The following is a 21451-nucleotide window of genomic DNA, read 5'->3' as shown; positions in this document are numbered from 1 at the left end:
TCCTGGAAAATAACGCACACAGAATTTTTTGCCTACGGTTTTAGACCGGTCACCTCCCTATCACAGTAGTCCATTCCCAGACCCACGAGGGACCCTGAAATGGGCTTCAGATCACAGGTTCTGCTCAAGATGTTTGAATTCAGCTGCCTCCAGACGACATCCATAGCTTCTCCCTCTGTCACGTGAGGAAGGGATTTTCTTTAGACTTTCATTCTTTTTGCTAGTAGGGAAAGGGAAAGAGGATGGAGTCATGCTTTGTCTTTGTATTTCTAGTGGAGGATGCAGAGGAAGAAGAATGGGAGAGACCTTCTAGCAGATTCTCTAAAAGGTGGGAACTGTAATACCAGGGCATATCAGAGGTATGATTGTCAGGTAGTGTAGGATGCCAAATTACATTTGCATAGCAGGTAAACAATGAATAATTTTTTTGTGTATGTTCCAAGTATTTCTTGCAATATACATATACTAAAAATTATTTGTTATTTATCTGAAATTCAAATTGAACTGAGTGGTCTTTTTATTCCATCTAAATCTGGCAACCTTAATTAATTGGGGGCTCTCAGGACCCTCATGAGAGCCCGTGTCTGGCACCCCTCCAGGCCCTGTCACATGTCCTCCCCTGTCACATGTCACTCAATCCTCTGTTAGTACATATGTGACCGGTCTTCCTCTTTCTCTTTTTTTTTCAGTCCATCTCTAAAGCATCCTGCCAGTTGTTTCTTAAATTGCAAATATAACCATGCATGGCTTAAGATGGGGATACGTGGCCGGGCACAGTAGCTCATGCCTGTAATCCCAGCACTTTGGGAGGCTGAGGCGGGTAGATCATTTGAGGTGAGGAGTTGGAGACAAGCCTGGCCAACATGGTGAAACCCCGCCTCCACTAAAAATACAAAAGTTAGCCAGGTGTGATGGCAGATGCCTGTAATCCCAGCTACTCACGAGGGTGAGGCACGAGAGAATCACTTGAACCCAGGAGGCAGAGGTTGCAGTGAGCCAAGATTGCACCACTGCACTCCAGCCTGGCAAATAAATGCATCAGATATTCAGAGAGTGAGATTGTGTCTCAAAAAAAAAAAAAAAAAAGATGGGGATACGTTCTGAGAAATGCGTCATTAGGCAGTGCTGTTGCTGTGTGAACACCCTGGAGTGTACTTACACAGACATTGACAGTATAGCCTACTATGCACCTGGGCTAGGTGATATAGCCCATTGCTCCCAGGCTACAAACCTGTACAGCACGCTGCTATACTGAATTGTACACACCGATAAGTATTTGTGTATCTAAATATAGAAAAGGTACAGTAAACGTAAGGTATAAAAGGTAAAACATGATACTTCTGTATAGAGCACTTACCATGAATGGAGCTTGCAGGACTGGAAGTTGCTCTGGGTGAGTCGGTGAGTGAATGTGAAGGTCTAGGACATTTCTATACACTACTATAGGCTTTATAAACACTATACACTTAGACTACCCTCAATTTATGAAAGATATTTTTCTTTCTGCAATAATAAATTAACCTTAGCTTACTGGATGACCGCTGTCATATATGTAGTTCTTTGTTGGTGGATATGTCCTTAGCCAGTGTATGGATTATATTTTGTTGCGTGCTCAGAGCTGGGGTCTCTCTTATTGTGACTTTAGCGTTTCCTGCTGAGATTTCTGAGCTGCAGATAATGTGGGCTATTGGATGTTGGTGGTTCCTTATAGAAGAGGGTCCTACCTGGAAGAGGAAGAGTGACTGATATGGTTTGACTGTGTCCCCACCCAAATCTCATCTTGAATTGTAGCTCCCATAATTGCCATGTGTGGGACCCAGTGGGAGATCATTGAATCATGGGTGCGGCTTCCCCCATACTGTTCTTGTGGTAGTGAATAAGTCTCATGAGATATGATGGTTTTATCAGGGGTTTCCACTTTTGCTTGGGTCCTCGTTCTCTCTTGCCTGCTGCCATGTAAGATGTGCCTTCTGCCATGATTGGGAGGCCTCCCCAGCCATGTGGAACTGTGAAACCGTTAAACCTCTTTTTCTTTATAAATTGCCCAGTCTTGGGTATGTCTTTATCAGCAGTGTGAAAAGGTACTTATACAGTAAATTGGTACCAGTAGAGTGGGACACTGCTGTAAATATTCCTGAAAATGTGGAAGTGACTTTGGAACAGGGTGACAGGTAAAATGGCAGAAGTAGTTAACAGTGAAAGGGCAGAAGAAGGCCCAGTTCAGGGAGGGTGTTAGCAGGATGCTGGCACTGAACTCTGCCCTGATGGTAATTACATGGGACCCAATGAGAAAAGGGCTCCTTGTGATGTGCCTGGCCAAGGGTGGAGTTGTCTGAAAAAATGGAAGGAGGCTTCCTTCCACTTGGAGAACTTTCTCTGCTCTAAATGGGAAGCTTGTCTTCTGCCTCTCCCATGGTTGTTGGTACTATTTCATCTTTTCCCTGGAGATGCATTTCAGATAGCAGAATTTTGAAAAGAAATTCTATGTGGCTATATTAAATCTAATTTGAGACTTTCCTTCATCTAATATCATTCTAATAATTCAGAGGCAAGCTTTAGTGGAGATGATTAATTCAACATGGATATTCCTTACCTTAAGGAAACAAAATTTAAACTTACAAGACCAATGTCGTAGAGATGAATTCTTCTTAAAGAAATAAAACTCCCAAAATGGAATATTTTTGGGGCCAAAATAGTTACCTATTGGTAATAATAAAAATAGCTATTTTTTTTTCCTGAGCAACTGCTGTATTCCTGGCATTTTAGATTGAATGTATTCATTACCGCCAATCCTCTCAAATACCCTGCAAGATGCCTATTATTAACTAGCTAGTTTTACAGATATGGAAACTGAGTCTCAGAGAGTCACATGGCCAGTGAGCTTGCAGGTCACCTTTACAGCACTCATGCACTAATTTATTGAATCTTCATACCAGCCCTATGCGTGGGTACTGTTATCATTATCCCACTTTATAGATGAGAAAATTGAAGTGCAGAGAGGTTAAGTAAATTGTTCAAAGTCACACATTTAGTGAGTGGCAAAGGAAGGATTCGAACTGGGCAGTCTGGCTCCAGCATCAAGGCTAATTTCCACTAAAATATGTCCTCTCTGTGTAACTGGGACAGGACCAGAAGGAAATATATTGCTAAGGAAAGAAAGTATGACAGAGTAGGGAGAAGCGCTTAGTTCCAGGACCTCAAAGGAAAGAACACAGGATGGAGTGTCTGATGTTCTCATGGGAGCTAAGTGGGGGCTCTGTGCTCACCTTCCTTTAATCCCCCCAGGCGACTTGACATTTATCACAATCAGCCTCTCCATAGCAAGAGGCTCCTGCTGAGCACCTGGCCACGTGTGGCTCTTCTCTCATCCCCCCTTCCCAAGATGTGCTAAATCAGTTTCCTTTGCCTGTTACCTTTTAACAGTTTCTACCAAGTGGAGCCCTGGCCAGCGTGGCCTCATCGTTTGCCCAAGCCTTCTTCATATCTGACAGGATCAAATGGGTCTAATCACACTACAGTTTTTCTTTCTGAAAGCATTTAGGTCCAAAGCATTGTCTCTGTTCTCTTCCCACCTTGCAACAGAAGGGCATTTCTCAGCACTCCAAGCTGTGGGAAAGGAAAACTCCTTTCCTCGGCTTTTCCTTTGCATGAAACACTGTTTCCCTAAAGGGTCGGCTAGGCTCCAATGTACCTAAAACTCAGTTCAGATTTTGCAGACTTTTTTAGCCATTTTCTGTGGGCCATGTGGCTCTGCTGGGCCCTGAGGATACAGTGATGAGTGAGAGAACTTTCATCTCAAGAGGCTCACAGTCTAACTTGCACGGGTCTCTCAGTCCCCAAGGAAGATGCAGTCTCTTTGCCAGAAACTTCCATACTGGAGGTAAACAAACAAACAAACAAACAAACAAAAAACCTAACCAAACAAACAGAAGCACCCAGAGGAATCAGAGAGGCATTAAAAAATGACAGCTAGAGTGGTCTGGACAGTGCATTACAGACAGATATACAGGGAAACACATCATATGTGTACATGGGAATGGGCCAGAAAGGGGTGTGATGCAAGATGGTACTAGGCAGTCTGGGGGAGCATAAGAGTCTGAAGAAAGAGCAATGCACCCTCATGGCTTCCAAAGTTCTGTGGCTGGAGATACTGCAATTAACATTTATTGCCAGGACCTACTAGGTGCATGATATAGAGTTCCCAGGCAACTACTTAGTCTGCAAGATTACTGCATAAGTAAAAAGCATGAACACATTAAGCCATAATTATTAAGTCAAATAGTGACAGTAATAACTCCAGAGCAAACTTATAAAACAAATTTAGAGCCTTTATTACCCCAGGTATATGTTATCCACCCCACATTGTACCTGTTACAGTGTGTGTGTCCCAACCCACGGTCCTCAGTCCAAGGTCAACAGACTAGCATTTCTTTGGTTTATTAGTAGACTTCACCTTAAAACCACATTTTCTCTCGGGTCATATCCCCATGGGTTTTTCACCTGGGGATTTCAGCAGCACCCGACAACTCACCTTTTACCGTCCCTAGGGTGCAAGAGGGAAGTTGCTTCTCTCTGAAATGTCGTTCGACTTGATGTTTTCTTTTATCATTTCATTTTTTTCCTCTTAAGAGAGAGAAATTTCTCTAAGATCCCTATTTGCTTAAGGCTTAAAAAGTTGCAGTTCTACTCTGTGTTAATGTCCCTACCGAAGATGCTATGAAATAACTAGAGGAAGACTTTGTAAAGCTACAGGACTGAAGTCACTAGCAGTACTGAGACAGGAAAGACTAGAAGGCCTGCCATTAGAGAGCAAAGTGTGGACCTATTGTCCAGAGGATCGTTTCCCCACTCGCTGGTGGGGGGCAGGAACCAGTCCATGGATAGGAAGGATGCAAAAGAGAAGAGACCCTTGCGATAGGAGATGCTGCCTGCAATGGTTAGGACTGGACTGGGGGTCTCTTCCTGCTATATGGGGGGTCTGAGCCCTCTCTCCTGCAGGCACAGCCTCACAGGTTCTGGAGTTCAGGATGGTTCATCTTCCAATTGTCCCCATATTTGCTGTTCTCAGAAGAAACAAGGGAGCCACGTGAAATTCTGAACTCTTCGATAACCCCAAGGGAAACTGGCCACGATGTAGACGTCACTCTAGTGATGAAGTTGTTGAGAAACGAGGATGAGAATTCTTTGGGCCAGTTTCTGTGCCATGGATTTGATGTCTGTCTGACTTTTGGAGTTAGTAAACCACAGTGTTACATAGATTGAAGGGCTGTGGTTGAAAGCCTTGGGATACCTGTAGTAACTGATGTGTTATTACTAATTAAACACATCTCCTGGATATGTATATCTCCTGGATCTACATAACTCCTGGATGAAATTGAGTCAAATAGACCACAGAGACTGTCTAGTAGTCTCTTACCTAGAAGTCTAGATGTGTTGTTGTCCAAAGTCTGAAAGCCAGTACAGCAGTGGCACAGTTAGCACCAGGTGTCCTGGGTCTCAGTCTAGGGCTCTTTACTAGCTTGGCTTCCTTTGCCCCAGCTCCATTCTCCTTGCCTTGGGACGCTGACCTCTGTGGACAGCATTGCCTGAGCTCCCTGGCCTTCTGCCTTCCACTTGGGTTTGGCCACCAGAAAACCAGAGGGCAAAAGAGGTGGCAGTCTTTATCTGAACATGCCCCACCCTCTGCCTCCTCTGGTCTACAGTGCTACAATGTTGTGCTCCTTTAAGGCACATCTTGTGCAAAGTGTGCCTGTCTTCTGCAGTTCTGGCTCCTACAGGCTCTCAGGCACATGCAGTTCCTTCCCCTGGTTCCTCAGGCCTAGGGGCAGTATCTGCTTCTTCCTCCTTGTTGCCAGTCCCTTCGTGCTTCCACATCCCTTACTGGTTCCTTTAATTCTGCACACAGCTGTATGCAGAATTCCTTCCTTAAACTCTTTCTCGTTAACTCCCTCTGTGCATGCCCACTGTGTTGGGTCCTGATGGATCCAGGCTCCTCCTTTCTCTGGGGTGTTTGGATCTGCAGATCTGCAGCTTCAGCAGCTCCATGCTATGCTCTTTTAAATCCCCTGTAGCAGGTTTATCTTTGTTTACAAAATAGCTGTGCTCTAAAAATGCTGCATTAAGTTACACATTTATTAGTTGAGTCCCTGTTTTTCTATACTATTTTTATTTTAGATACACATTTTCCACTCTTGTTGCCCAGGCTGGAATGCAATGGCGTGATCTCAGCTCACTGCAACCTCCGCCTCCCAGGTTCAAGCGATTCTCCTGTTTCAGCCTCCTAAGTAGCTGGGATTGCAGGCGCCCACCACTATGCCTGGCTAAATTTTGGTATTTTTAGTACAGACGGGGTTTCACCACATTGGCCAGGCTGATCTCGAACTCCTGACCTCAGATGATCGGCCTGCCTTGGCCTCTCAAACTGCTGGGATTACAGGCATGTGCTACCGCGCCTGGCCACCTTCATTTTTGAAGGCTCTACAATGAGTTGTGACTCCTAACACTAGGAAGCTTTGTTAGGACCCCCTCCATAACAAAACCTGCATTTGTATCCCAGGGCAAAGTTACACATCTTTTGGCAAAGAAAATTATGCCTCCCTGTTCCCTTACTGTTTCCCCACTTTTAACTTTTTGTTTTATGAGTTTGGAGTTTTGCTTTTTGAAAAGGTGTCAAAAGCGGGGCTCGCCTGGACTCTGCTAGTAAAGTAGAAGAGAATCTTCCTGGTGGAAAGGAAGGACATGTATTTGAATCTGCTTTGTTTCCTAAGTGAGAAATAACCAGTTTCTCTCTTGTTTGATTGGCATCTGAGGATGGGGCCATCCCACCAAAGTACAGAGGCAGCATCGGTAAGAAATGGCCTTTCAGAGGTAAGCCCTAACAGGTGATGCCAGCGAGGCTGCCTGGGTGAAGGGCAGCTCATTTGCTGAGATGACCCCAGCTGCTCACAGGTGCTACTCAGGGTTCCCAGGAGAGTGGCTAAGCACCACACCCTCCCCCACCCCCCTGCACTCTGCTTGTCTCATTGCTTTCCTTCTCACCTGAAATTAAAAGCTTGTTTACTGCTGGCCGGGTGCTGTAGCTCACGCCTGTAATCCCAGCACTCTGGTAGGCTGAGGCGGGTGGATCGCCTGAGGTCAGGAGTTCGAGACCAGCCTGGCCAACATGGTGACACCTGTCTCTACTAAAAATATAAAAATTAGCCAGGTGTGGTGGCAGACACCTGTAATCCCAGCTACTTGGCACACTGAGGCAGAAGAATGGCTTGAACCCCGGGGGTGGAGGTTGCAGTGAGCTGAGATTGCACCATTGCACTCCAGCCTGGGGGACAAGAGTGAGAATTTGTCTCAAAAAAAAACAAAAAACAAAAAAACCCTTGTTTACTGCAAGTAGAATTCAAAATGGGTAATTTCTGAGTCATGTAGTGATTTGTAGTGTACACAATTCTTAGATAAGAGAATCTAAGTAAAGGTGACCCCCATTTTAATAGCAGGTGATAAATAAAAATCTGTACTTACAGAAATATATGAATCGGGGCCAGTCTTTCTCTATATAAAATAATTTTTCACTTCACAATCTGAAAAGTACCTTATCTCTCTTGAGTGTTTCAAATCCCTGGTTCTCCGTAGAGGTGAGAGAAACTTGACTGTGCTAGGGCGCGTTGTCTCTGGAAACACAACTAAGAAAGAAGAAAAGTAATCGTGAGGCCAATGGGAAGATGGGACTTAATATACAAAGGCTTATGTTACACACAGTTTTCGGGAGCATGATGCAAGGTCTGCTTGTTTTTCTCGTTTTTCCCTGCTCTTGTCAAGGTCTCTGCCAATGGGATCAGGGCGTCAGAGGCAGAGCTGGGGTACAGAGGTTGAATTCCACTTCTGGGTGGGATGGGGTGAAGGTAGTATGAGAAACAGCTTAATTCAAGGCCAGACTCTAGCCTTAAAGGAACAAGGGTACTTTGCATGTTGTTATTTGACAAGACTTTGCGATTATTAAAGAATTTGCTCACAGGAAAAAGGCAGAAAAGGAGTAACCAGAAACAGTGGTTTCTAACCCTTTGATTTCATTAACAAACGTACTTACCTCTAAAACAGTGGAACACAACATTAGATCACTAGTAAGGAAATTGCCAAAACCTAGTTATCACTTGCTATCACTTTTGCTTAGTAAAATAATGAGAACTTTAACATGAATTTTAAAGTATAAGGACAATCTCAAAATAAAGGAGAGTTATAAAAATTCAGTTCAATGAAAGAGTCACTATATTATTCTTATTTTTCTAGTTTTTTTTCTTTTTTCAGGGTGAGTAAAAAACCTAATCCTGTACTGATATGAATCTGCAGACTGGCATTTGTCCCTCACCCCTGCCTTTTTTTAAGATGCAGGGTCTCGCTATGATTCCCAGGCTGGTCTCAAACTTTTGGGCTCCAGCCATCCTCTCACTTTGGCCCCCACAAAGTGCTGGAATTACAGGCATGAGTCACTGCACCTGGCCATTTGGGGCTTCTAACTAAAACAAAAGGTCAGGATGGATCAGGCATCGAGAGACCTGTGGTCTTTGCTGAGGCTACTTACATTTCCCATACCTAAGGATGAGATAAACCTATCATCCACCCATCCACCCATCCACCCATCCACCCATCCATCCATCCACCCATCCACCCCCCATCCCACCCCCCATCCACCCACCCACCCACCCATCCATCCACCCATCCATCCATCCATCCATCCATCCACCCATCCATCCTTCCATCCATCCAACCATCCTTCCATCCATTCATCTATCCCTCCATCCTTCCCTCCATCCCTCCAACCTTCCATCTATCCCTCCATCCTTCCCTCCATCCCTCCGTCCTTCCATCTATCCCTCCATCCATCCATCTATCCCTCCCTCTGTCTATCTATTCACTTATTTAGTCATTCAGTAACTAAGAAGCACCTACCTGTGGGAGGGCATATTCTATATGCTGGGGATTTACCAGTAAACAAAATAGACATTCTTAGCTCTCATACATTCCAATATAATTAGAAGACCATAAACAAGTAAACTTAAATTAAAAGAAGAGATAGGGCTATGAAGAAAAATAAACCGAGAGTGTTTCTTTCTAACACAGTAATCAGAAAAATGCTCTCCCATGAAGTGAGGGCAAACCTTAATGCATTTAATGGGAAAACCAAAGTGATACTTGGGGGAAGAGCCTTACAGGTGATGCCAACAAGTGCCGAGGCCCTAAGGCAGGAGGTACTTGGAATGTGTAGTAACTCAGAAGACCGGAGTGGCTGGAGCGCAGTGGCTGAAGGTGAGAGTGGTAAGGCGTAGGGTTGAGGGTGTAGCCAGGGTCAAGTTCATGTAACCTACAGCAAGATGAGCCTCTGAATGTTTTCCAAGTGTGATGGAAAGCTCTGGAGAGTTTTGCATGGGAAACTGACATAGTAAGATATATATTTGAAAGGTCTGCTCTGGCCTCTATGTAGAGAATTTTGTCTTAAGGGAGAAGGATGGAAGGAAGGGGACCAGTTGGGAGGATATTGTACTTAGCCTGGTGAGAGATTATGGTGATTTGGACCAGGTAGTAGTGGAGGTGAAAAATAGTTGGATTTGGGATACATTCTCAAGATATTGTTGATATGATTGGATGTGGGGTGTGAGAGAATGGAATTATCAATTTCTGAGATATGCAACACTAAGAAATGCCTATTTGACATCCACATTGGGATGCTGAGTTGGACAGTACAATATTTGTGTCTGAAGTTGAGGAGAACAGGATCAGTGTGCATGATATTGACAGATATGGTGCTGGACGAGATCACCTTTGAAGGAAGGGTACAGATGAGAGCAGCCCAAGAACTCATATTGAGACATCCCAACATAGAGTCATGGAAATGGGAAGGATCCAAGAAAGGAGACTAAAAAGGAATGTCCAGTGATGTGGAAGGAAACCCAAGAGAATGATGTTGCAGAAGCAGGTAAATAAGATTTTTCAAGAAAGACAAAGTTCTCAACTCTTTCAAATGTTGTGAAAGCCTGGGTGAGGTGAAAATTCAGAACCAGGGAAACTAGCTGGTTGTTGGTGATCCCCTATAATGGAAGAAGTAAACCCCTCACTTTCTTCTTTCTCTGGTTCTAACTTCAGGTTCAGTCCAAGCTGTCCTCCTAATAGTTCTTGCTGTTGAGAATTACATTTTCAAGATATTGACACAAAAAATCTGTAGGATCTATGTTTCTGAATACTCAAATTCACATTGCATCATGCTTTTCAGGAATATGACTGTTGTAATAGGTGGGGATTCCACAGTTCGCTTCTTTTTAAGAGCTGAATGACCATTGAAGTTTTAAAATCCAGTCCTCAGATCACAGACTGCTTTCTAGTTATTCCCACTCTGACTGCAAAAACTCCCCTCTGACAGTTTCCACTTTCAGCTCTTCAGTTCCTGATATGTGTGCTGTAAGAACAGTGAAGCCAGAAGATGGAGTGGGGAGGCAAGGCAGCTAGGCAAGAAACTCTACAGCTTATAGTGGGATCTTTTTGTCTTTTATTTTTTAATTTTTATTTATTTATTTTTTCTTTTAAATCTAGATGGACAGTCTCTGCTTTTTGATTGGAATGTTTCATCCATTCACATTTCATGTAAATAGTGATATGGTTGGATTTACATTGGCAGTTTTGCTATTTCTTTTCTATATGGTCTCCTATCATTTTTGTTTATCTGTTCCTCCCTTACTTCCTTCTTGTTTAGTTAAATAGATATTTTCTAGTATACCATTTTATTTATTTGCTTTAAAAATTTTCCCTATATTTTATTGCATTTTTTTAGTAGTTTCTCTAGAGAGTACATTATGATCTTCAGTTTATCATAATCTACTTCAGATTAATACTAATTTAATTCTGGCAAAACGTGGAAACTTTGCTCCAATAGAACTTTATTTCTTTCTTCTCTTTTATGCTATTTTATCTCAGATATATATATCATATATATCATGTATATATCTATATATCATGATATATATCATATATATCATGTATATATCTATATATCATGATATATATCATATATATCATGTATATATCTATATATCATGATATATATATGTTTCATCTTCATATGTTATAAACCGCCAGATATGGTTCTTGTATTGTTGTTTAACGTTGTTTAGCAGGGGTGTCCAATCTTTTCACTTCCCTGGGCCACATGGAAAGAAGAAAAATTGTCTTGGGCCACATATAAAATACACTAACACTGACAATAGCTGATGAGTTAAAAAAATCGCAAAAAAATTCTCATAATGTTTTAAGAAAGTTTACAAATTTGTGTTGGGCCACATTCAAAGGTGTTCTGGGCCACATGTGGCCTGTGGGCTGCAGGTTGGAGAAGCTTGGTTTAGAGAATAAATCTTATGCCTTTTAAATGCATTAAGGGGAGAAAAGAAAAAATATTTGCCTAGTCATTTATATTTACCTTTCTGTGCTCTTTTTTATTCATATGGATTAAAGTTATAGTCCAATGTCATTTCCTTTCAGCCTGAGAACTTCCTTTATTATTTCTTGTAAGGCAGATCTGATGTAATGAAATTTCTCCATATTTAATTATCTGGAAATGTCTTTATTTTGCCACATTTTTGAAGGATCAGTTTGCTGGATATAGAATTCTTGGTTAAAAGAGTTATTTTCTTCTTTCTTTCAGCCTTTAAATAGGTCATCCTGCTATCTTCTGGTCTACTGTTTCTGATAAGTAGTCAACTGTTAATCAGATTATTGTTCTCCTATATATGATGAGTCAATTTTCTCTTGATGACTATAATGAGCCTGAGTATGGACATTCTTGTGTTTTTTCCTGCTTGGAGTTTACTAAGCTTCTTGAATGTGTTGATTTGTGGTTTTCATCAAATTTGGAAAGTTTTTGGCCATTAGTTCTTCAAATATACTTTCTGTTCCTTTCTCTCTCTTCTTGTCTTCTGGGACTTCTATTATATGTATGCTTGATGGTATCCCACTGTTCTCTGAGGTGTTCTTCATTTGTATTTATTCTTTCTGGTCTTTAGATTGCATGATTTCTATTGTCCTATCTTCAAGTTGCTTATTCCTTCTTCTGCCGTATGATATACTCCTTTAAGCCTCTCAATAAAGTTTTATTTGTGGTTATATCTTTCAACTCTGGAATCTCTGTTTAAAAATATTTTTATTGATACTGCCTATTTGATGAGTCATTGTCATACTTCAAAAATTCATTAAATATGTTTTCCTTTAATTCTTTGAGCATATTTATAGCAGTTACTTTGAAGTCTGTCCGGTGATTCCAGAATCTGTTTAGAGACATTTTATATTGACTGCTTCTTTTTTAGAGACATTTTATATTGACCCCTGAGTGTGGGTCACACTTTCCTATTTCGTTGCATATCTCATAATTTTTGGTGAAAACTGGAAATTTTAGATAATATAGGAACTCTAGGCTCTGATTTTTCCCTGAGGATTGTCATTGTTGCTTGTTGTTAGTTTAATTATTTGTTTGGGCTAAGTAAGGTCTGTCTCCCTGACAATACGTAGCTACTAATGTTTCTGCTCAATTCTTTACTTCTCATTTTTATTTTTAAGCTGGTTTTCTAGGGATTGCTTCTAGGTCAGCATAGCTTAGTGGTTAGCCAGCAATTGGTCAGAGGTTGTGCCCCACACCTTAATCTGGTAGAGTCTCCATCCCTTGCTGAAGAATCTGTGGATGGATGGGGACATACACTCAAAGTTCAGTCAGCTTATAGGTCTCCCTGGCTTTTACTTTCCCTCTTTCCCTTTGTGTTTCCCCTGTCTGTGCACAATGCCTCACATTCACTCAGGGGTGTGTGGATATCTGGGGCCCTCTCTGATCTCTCCTGAGTGTGAGCACAGCCTTGTACATGCATGCAGCCTTTCACACCACCAGGGTTATATGGGAGTGTATCAAGACCCTGATGTTTTATTTTCTGGATCTCTTTGTTGTATGTCTAGCTTGTCTGCCATTTAGTTGCTTGCTTCACCTTAGCATTGACCTTCCTCATTTATTTGCCACCAAGATTGCTACTGTTTATGACAATGCCCAGGAGATTGCTTTGTTTTGTTTTGCAACATACTCCAGATCAAGCCAGCTGCCTTCCTCAGCAAAGCTGATGATTTTCTTATCTTGTTCCACCTTAATTGAAGTACTGTTTCATTGGAGGCAGAGGTGGATGGGAACATCTCCTAAGCTAAAACCCAGCAGATTCCCACTGATCTTGGATAAACGTTTTTCAATTTGATGTATGTCTTTCATCAATGTCCAAACTTTTTATATTGTTGTTTTTGACCATTTTCCCCCCAGTTCTATCATTGTTTGTTGGGAAAAGGATTTGCAGACTTCTCACCACCATTTCAGAAGTCACTCCCCATCCTTGTATTTTGGTCATCTCTGACTCTGACACTTCTGTGTAAAATCATCTCCCTACCTCATCCTTAGGAAGCAGGCAATAGTCAAGTAATCTTATTTATGCAGCACAGGGCAACCCAGGACCCGTGTGGAATATGGTGAAATAAACATGGTACATCTTCTAGAAGTTTCTATTTGAAGATTTGGAGTGAATGTTACGTAGGTGGTAAGTAATTTAAAAAAAATTATTTTCAAATTAATAAATCTAGATATAGAGTATAAAACAAAATTCACAAAAATATTCTTTTTAAAGATAAAACCACATAAGATATCAGAGGACTTTTACACTTACTGGGGCCACTTTGGAGAAACCCCACAGGTATCACTTCAGGCTTGGGAGTATTTCCATTGGAAAATTACAGAAATACTATAGAGATTAGGCTTAAGACAGTTAATAAAAGATAATATAGGCTTTATGGCAAGAAAGCTTTAGGATTCATTAAACTTAAAAAGACCATTTTGTAATAATATAAATGATAACCCCAGATCAGCCTTAGTGACTGAAAATAATTATGAATTCTCAATGCAATATATTTCTGTATTTAAAAAGAAATCCAAAATTAATGAATGTATTGCAGTAAAAAACTGTTGGGATGGAGGCTTAATTTCTGCATAACCATTGTGTTTGGGGCACAAAGTTTTTTTAAAAATTCAATTTGAATGCTGTGTTTGTGAGGAAGAGGGCAATGCACTCTCTTCTATTAAGAGACAGTTCTACTTCTTCCTATTTGCCTCAAATTGGGAAACCTCATGTGTATAGGATTTTTTTTAATTGTCTCCCAAAGCCCTTTGACTTTGCTACCCTTAAACTGATTAAAATCTAGGTAACGGCTCAGGTGAAATGGGGCAGAAGTTAGAACCATTGTCTGCAGGAAATGCTGCCATTGGGATATAGGTGGAACTGTTGGGTGGTTGGAAATAGGACAGATGAGGCAAAGAAATTGGGGATGCAGAGGAGGGTCCCAAGTGCAGGGATTGTTAGTCATATATGGTTCCAGAGCTAACAAAGCGGCAGTTCAGGAAGTCTAAGACCGAGTGAGTGCTTGAGAGCTGTGAGTGAACGTGATTATCATTACAACTTCCCCAGACGGAGCTCCAGCCCCGCACCAAGTCCTCTGCTGGGTGCTTCTGTCCCCATCACAACTCCAGGAAGCAGCACAAGGGCCAGGGAAAGAAAAGTGGAGTCCAAAAGTGAAAGAAGTGGGAGACAGGGAGTGCCTGCTCTGTCTGTTGCAGCTGCCTTTAACCCCTGCACGCATCTGTCTTATCTACCAACAGACACTAGGGGAAATTACCCATTTTGCAACTTGTGCTTCACAGAATCCTGGCTCTTAGACCTGGAAGGAACCTTGCTAGGCTATCAGGTCCAGCTCCTGATTCCAACAAAATAAATTATGGTTATCCTTAGCCCCACAGGCAGCTGAGGCCAGAAGAGAGCCGTAGAGACTTAGAATGTTAGGGCCACAGGGACTTTGCAGCTCATCCAGTTTCTTCTCCTACTTTTTTTTTTTTTTTTTTGAGACGGAGTCTTGCTCTGTCACCCAGGCTGGAGTGCGGTGGCCGGATCTCAGCTCACTGCAAGCTCCGCCTCCCGGGTTCACGCCATTCTCCTGCCTCAGCCTTCCGAGTAGCTGGGACTACAGGCGCCCGCCACCTCGCCCGGCTAGTTTTTTGTATTTTTAGTAGAGACAGGGTTTCACCGTGTTAGCCAGGATGGTCTCGATCTCCTGACCTCGTGATCTGCCCATCTCGGCCTCCCAAAGTGCTGGGATTACAGGCTTGAGCCACCGCGCCCGGCCTCCTCTCCTGCTTTTAATAGATAAAATGACTGTGCACAACAGGGGTCATCCAAGGAGAGAAGATAGCAGTGCCAAAAGTAGAACCAGTTTGCAAGCCAAGGCAGTTTGTATCACGCCAGGAACCCTGGGCCCTCTTTTAAAAAGTGGCTTCACCTAGTGAATCCATTTGATTTGCATACTTCTCTTTGAGCTCAGCAACTGTTCACTTTTTCAGGCTCTGATTTTGAGTGGAATCTATGGAAAATCAGGGTTTGGTGCTCTCTTTCTCCCTCTGCTGGCTCTCAAGGCTGATTCCCTGAAACTGACACAGATATTTGGACTGAGAAATGATTTCAAATAAAATGGAGGTATGCATGTGGGTTGCTTTGGAAACAAGGGAGAAAGCGACAGCTTTTTCTCAACGAGGCAAAACCATTCCAATGGAAAGCTTGATACATACATTTTATATATATATACATCCCTCCCCGCCTTTCCTGGTTTCTCTTGACTACACACAATGGCAAAGCAAAAATGGAAAACTTGAAAAAAAAAAAAAACTTGACAGCATTTCTATGATTCAGCTGGCAATTTGCTACGGTATCCAGGGAGACAGCTTCTCACATACATTAGCATAATTTGAAATGGCAGCTAGAACCAGAATTTACTGTCTAAGCAACTCAGCCTGAACAGTCGTTGACGACAATGCAATTTAAAGGAAAGCCAAATATTAGCCTTAAGTGACTGATACAGCCCTGAAACCTCCTCATTTTAAACATATGGGGTCCAGTTTGTTCCTTGATTTTTACTCTGTATTCTTGGGGCAGTTGGCTAGGCCTCAGGGTTAACAAAGAAAGATACTGTGGCTAGTTCAGACCCAATATAGCATTCAGCTAGCATCAGCTCACTCTAGGCCTTTATCACCAAAATGCATTTTCTTTCCCTTTTGAATTTTTTGGGGCTTTCCATTGCTATTGGTATCCAAATGCTGACGTTTCTTCTTCCTGTATTTTCCCCATGAGACTTGACATAAGAATGTACCTCCTTGCTTCCTAGTTATCTGGACACTAAACCACTGCAGATAGCAGCATAATCTTGAAAAGGAGCTTTGTTTCTAAGCAGAGGGGCCCAGCAAGTGGAGGGAAGCCATCCTTACATGGGTGTGATTCCTGAGGACTTCAGACGTTGTTGTGGCTGACACTCTTACTGACCTCTGGCTTCCCTGAGCATTCTTCTGGCTCCTTTTCCTCCCTTCTTCTTCCTATGTAATTTCTCCCCTTGGGGTGAGGACCAGGCTCAGTGGAATAGTGGCAATAATAACATTTTCCAGGCTGGTGGGATACATGGGCACAGGTGGCAGTTTCCCAGGTACAGTCTTCCACATGCTATTCCTTCCAATCCACCACCTACCATTGCTATTTATGCTAGATTTAGAAATCCCAAATAACCCAGAGGTAGGACCTCTCCCATACTGTACATGAAGGTCAGAGGACAGAGTGAAGGCTGGGGTAGGGGAAAGTTCTGCCTGTACACATTAATTCAGGGAGTGTTGATCATTGAGACTATACAAGGACTTGCAAGTGAAGGCAGAGTAACAATTTTAGGCTTTGAGTCTTGCTTTATGATGACCACAGGGGATGGCCCAAGGATGTGGTTGTTCAGTTTCCTGGAAGCTTCCTGGTACACACTGGAACCTGGCTGTCCATCTGCGGGGATTTTCCCAGTGGCCTCTGCAATGTTAGAGGAACAGCCTGCGAGACTGCCCTCATGTCTGACACCACTTGCAAATTTCAAGGTCCCCAGGACCACTCTTACTTTCCATAATTCTGTAGAAGGATGCATAGAATGTACCAAAAGTGTTTATTACATGGCACAGCTTATTACAGTTGAATAACACAGATTAAAATTAGACAAAGGAAATGGCACATAGGGAAGAATTCAAGAAAATTCCAAATGTGGAGCTTCTGTTTTCCTCTCCCCTTGGAGTCATGGAGAGTGTTACTTTCTTGGCAGCAACATGACATTATACATGGAGCATTGCCAGCCAGGGAACACACCTGAGCCTAGGTATTCAGATATTTTGGTGGGGGGCTCCATCACATAAGTAGGTTGATCCCAGTCTCCAGTCTAATCTTCAGCTGGAGGTTGACCTGACTCAGCAAGACCCAAAGCCCCCACTGTGTCACACTGTCACATCATACTAACCTGCGTGACCCAAGGTCCTAGGCAAACCAAGACACTCCTCTCAGGACTTTACATTCCAAGGGCTTAGAGACAACCTCCCAGAAGCCCAGGGCAAAGGCCAGACTCTCTTTGGGCAAGGCTAATTCTTTACTACACAGCCTCTCTTTGCTTGCCTGTATCTTCTTTGGGGTTTCCCATGCCAGATGCAGAAATGTTCCGTTGCGGTGGGGTGTTCTGAGCTGTAGGAGGCAGTTGGCAGTCATGGAAATGGAGGTGAGAGAACCACAGATGAGGGAGGGGGGTGAGGGGAAGTGACTGTAGTTGGCAAGGAAGGGGATCCGCTATGAAGAAGTGTGCTGAAAGCTTATGTATGGATAGAGTAGGAGACATGAAACTCAATTGATTTGTTGGAAAGTGAAACTGTTCTAGGTTGTGATTTACTTTTTCATTTTGTCTATCAGGTGGGTATTACACCAAGGATAAATATATTTTAACCTTCAGGACTGAAAGCTAGTTTTGCCAAAAAGGCAAGATGAATTAGGGTCACAGTTGGAAATAACTTGCTCTGGAGTCAATGGAGGTTTTTTGTTGTTGTACATCCATATAGGCAGTGGAGATACCAAGTTGCATGGGAGGAAATGGACTGTCTTTTGCGAGCATGTCAATAGTAATGACTATTATAATGATAAATAATAAAGACTGCCATTTATAGAGTACTTCCAAGGGCCAAGCACTATTAAATTATTTACCAACATGATCACATTTAATTATTTGAATATCACTAATCAGGGAGAGATTATTCTCTGAGTTTTACGAGTGTGAAAATTAAGCTTTAGAGTGGTCAATTAGGTTAAAGACTCACAGGTGACAAAGCCAGGATTCAAACCCAGGTCTTTCTGACTTTAGTGTCTATACTCAACCTGCTGCAAGTCCCTATGATGGACATGGTTAACAGGGCTTTGCAGGTAGAGATAAACCTCTGGTTTCCTGGTTTGTTCTTTCATGTATTTATTTCAAAAGTGGCTTCAAAAGACTGTGTATCTGCTAAGACTGAGGCTGGGTGCACCAAGAGCCTCAGTCATGAAAGGCTTTGAGTGGGGCCATGATGATGGGGTGGGGTGGGAGAGGGCTGAGTTTCATGGCTTCAGGACTGTGGCACAGACTTCACCTCCAGGGACTCCCTGGCTCACAGGGTGAGGTTGCGTGTTCATGCCTGTTCGTCTACACCAGGAAGGAGATGATTTCTATTTGCTCCTGGGAGAAGGGATCTTTCTGGGATGGGACTCACAGATTAAGAATAGAAAACAGAGATAGGAATAGGTAGTGTTGGAATTCTCTAAGGGTGTCGCATTTATTGTTCTGTCTCCAGCATCTAGCATAGTACCTGGCACCCTGGAGAAGGTTAGTGAATATTTGCTGAATAACAAAGTGGGTGGATACACAAGGCAGTTAGGTGGGGCACATCTCTTTTGGGATTGAGTTGGATGAAGAACAAAGAAGCAGAATCAGCTTTTCCATCACCATGTATATTTTCAAAAGGCTCCCAAGTACTTTCAAAATAACACTTGACGTTTGTAGTTTAAGGTAAACTGTATAGTTGAAGGTGCTTTCATGTACATCCTTGGTGACTTGCTGAAGGCCACGTAACTCGTAGAGAACTGAGATCTTGGTTATTTGGAGAGGCATTGTGACAAAAGGTCTGGGTTTCCCCAGCTGAAGGCGCTTTGCTAGTTGGGCTAAAGTTCACCGTCATTCACCAGCCTTGGATGTGGTGCCTGGCTGAGGAGTCCCCTGTGAGGTTGTCCTGAGTGGTGGGATTCCTCCTGCTTCATCCTCCAGCCCATGCTGGAGCACATCAGCTGTCCTGGCAGCAGAGACCCTAACTCAGAGGCTGTTTGGGGACTAGATGAGATAATGTCTCTTAAAGACCCTCTGAAATGCCTTAAGAAAAATACTGATATTTGAAGCTCCAAAGCCTTGAGCAGCCCCTTTTCTGGTACAACTCACTGGGACTTCCCTCTATGGGGGAGGATCATTGCATTCCTCTTCCAGGCTCCTTCAGAAGCCACCTGGACCATGATTAGTAACTGCCTTACTCACCGGCCAAGGCGTGCCTGAGGCTGGACACCTCACCCCAGTGACCCTGGAATGTTGAGGAGAGAGAGAAGCCTCATTTCTGATGCCCATCAATTATCGGTTAGTTACTCAGAATCCTGAGTGTAACTGCTTTCTCAACAAATGTGCACTCCAGGCTGTTCATTCTGGAAAACCCTGTGTCAATGGAGCGTTCCTGGTGGGTTCAGCTCTGCATATTCCCTACCACAGGAGGAGTAACAAAGGTGTGGTTCCTGCAGGCTTTTAGCTTAAGGAAGTCTGTGAGAATCTCCCGGTGGGCTAGGGGCTGCCCCTGGACATCTTGAGCAAGTCTCGGCCACACCTGTTGCAACTTCTCCACAAACCATTGGTACCTTTAGTCCCAGGGGGACTCAGGACTAAGGATGACTTGTGTAATGCTAAGGCATGAAAAGGGAGTTACTATTTACAGGACATTTTTCAGAAATACTGCATTTCTGTTGATTGATGATGCAGTTGTTACTCACATGGGAAACTTTGTTTATTAACTGAGGGAGGAGAGGACACCCAGACCTGAGTTAGGGAGCATTTTTCAATGCTCTTACCACAGTCGAATTTTCTGAAGATATGGGTGACCCGGATTCTTTTCTTTTCTGGAGCTGTCCACAAGCCCACAGGGCCTGCCTCTCATTTCTCTGAAGTAAGGCAGTCCTTCTGGGGGCTTTGCCCTTGGCCAGGGTGGGTGACAGTAGCAGGTCCCCAGGTGTGTCACCTGCCCTTTCCTGCTAGCTGAAGAGGTCAGTATGGAGCGGGAGGAATGTGACAACACACAGCATCCTCCCATGACAGCCGATCTGGAGCTAAAAGCTTGTTGGCCCAGGGGAATTCAGCTAACAAGCGAAGCTCTGTAACCTTTCTTGGTTCTGTCTCCTGGTTTCTGGGCCCTCTACTTACCGCAAATTTCTACACTTAATGGGTTTGTCTGTCTATCCTAACAAGGCATTAAATAATTGTTAAATTCGTTCCCACTAAAGTAGTAGGAGCTTGAGTGAGTTCTACCTTGAGTGAGTTCTACAGCTTTTACTTTTTCAGAGAGAACTGAAAAGAGAGGACATTGCCTAACTCAAAACAAGGCCCAGCCAGTAGTGGGTTTGGAGGCCTTGGTAATGGAGAAGATATTGGAGGGTGACCCTCATTAGCTCATCATTTGTCGGCTCCCCTCAGCCTACTCTTCCTCTGCATTCGGTTGACTGTGGCTTTGAGCCAACATCCTCTAGGGCCCAGGCTTGGATGTGGGCATCCCCAGTTAATGGACTGACATCAAGCATCAGGCTGGAAACCAAGCCGTCTCTGCAGAGATGCAGGAGTGGCTGCCGAGCCTTGTGTGCTTCAGGCTTCGCCGGCACTGCTACAGTCTTCTCTGGGCTTTTCCAGCTTTCTTGCTCCAGCACTTGGGACATTTTTGTATTTAATTTATGACATATCCTTGTCTAGAACAGCTTTGCTTTAAAAGCCTCTGAAGGGCTCTACTGGCCTGATTCTCTACTCATCATATAATTGGGGGATGGGGCAAAAGAGGGGCCAGGCTGGTAACCATTTCCTCCTCAGAACATAGCAGGTGCCTGCAGTTAGCAGATGTTCCTTAAGTATTCTCAAAGTTTACCCTGAAAGTCAGTGTTGGAGCTGATAAAGGGGCACGAGCCTGATTCGAGCCCATTTGTGGCTCTGTCTCCCATGCCACTCTGCTTATATAGAGCTACAGAATCACACTGAGCCCGTACAAGCATTCTACAAAATGTTCATGGAAAATGTGTATTATGAAAAAACTATGCAATGGATTTCAGATTTTTTTTTTTTGCACCAAAATAAACTCGCACTAACTTGCAATAACATGTCTGATCAGGACCCAGTTTGAAGCACTAAGAAGGATAAGACATTAGTTTGAAAAAAGTCCCTATCAGAGCAACACGTATTCTGTTAAAATTGAAGC

At 43.1% G+C, this 21451-nt stretch overlaps 1 protein-coding gene across 1 annotated transcript in view; it reads left to right on the top strand.

Moving 5' to 3' along the window:
• Positions 1-21451, top strand: part of TMEM178B (transmembrane protein 178B) — a 409381-nt gene that overhangs the window by 173487 nt on the left and 214443 nt on the right. The window lies entirely within an intron of this gene.

The sequence above is a fragment of the Trachypithecus francoisi genome, unplaced genomic scaffold, assembly GCF_009764315.1.
Source record: "Trachypithecus francoisi isolate TF-2019V2 unplaced genomic scaffold, Tfra_2.0 Lachesis_group4, whole genome shotgun sequence".
Taxonomy (NCBI): domain Eukaryota; kingdom Metazoa; phylum Chordata; class Mammalia; order Primates; family Cercopithecidae; genus Trachypithecus; species Trachypithecus francoisi.
Note: the sequence above shows the minus strand (reverse complement) of the source record. Positions and strands in the feature narration are given on the sequence as shown.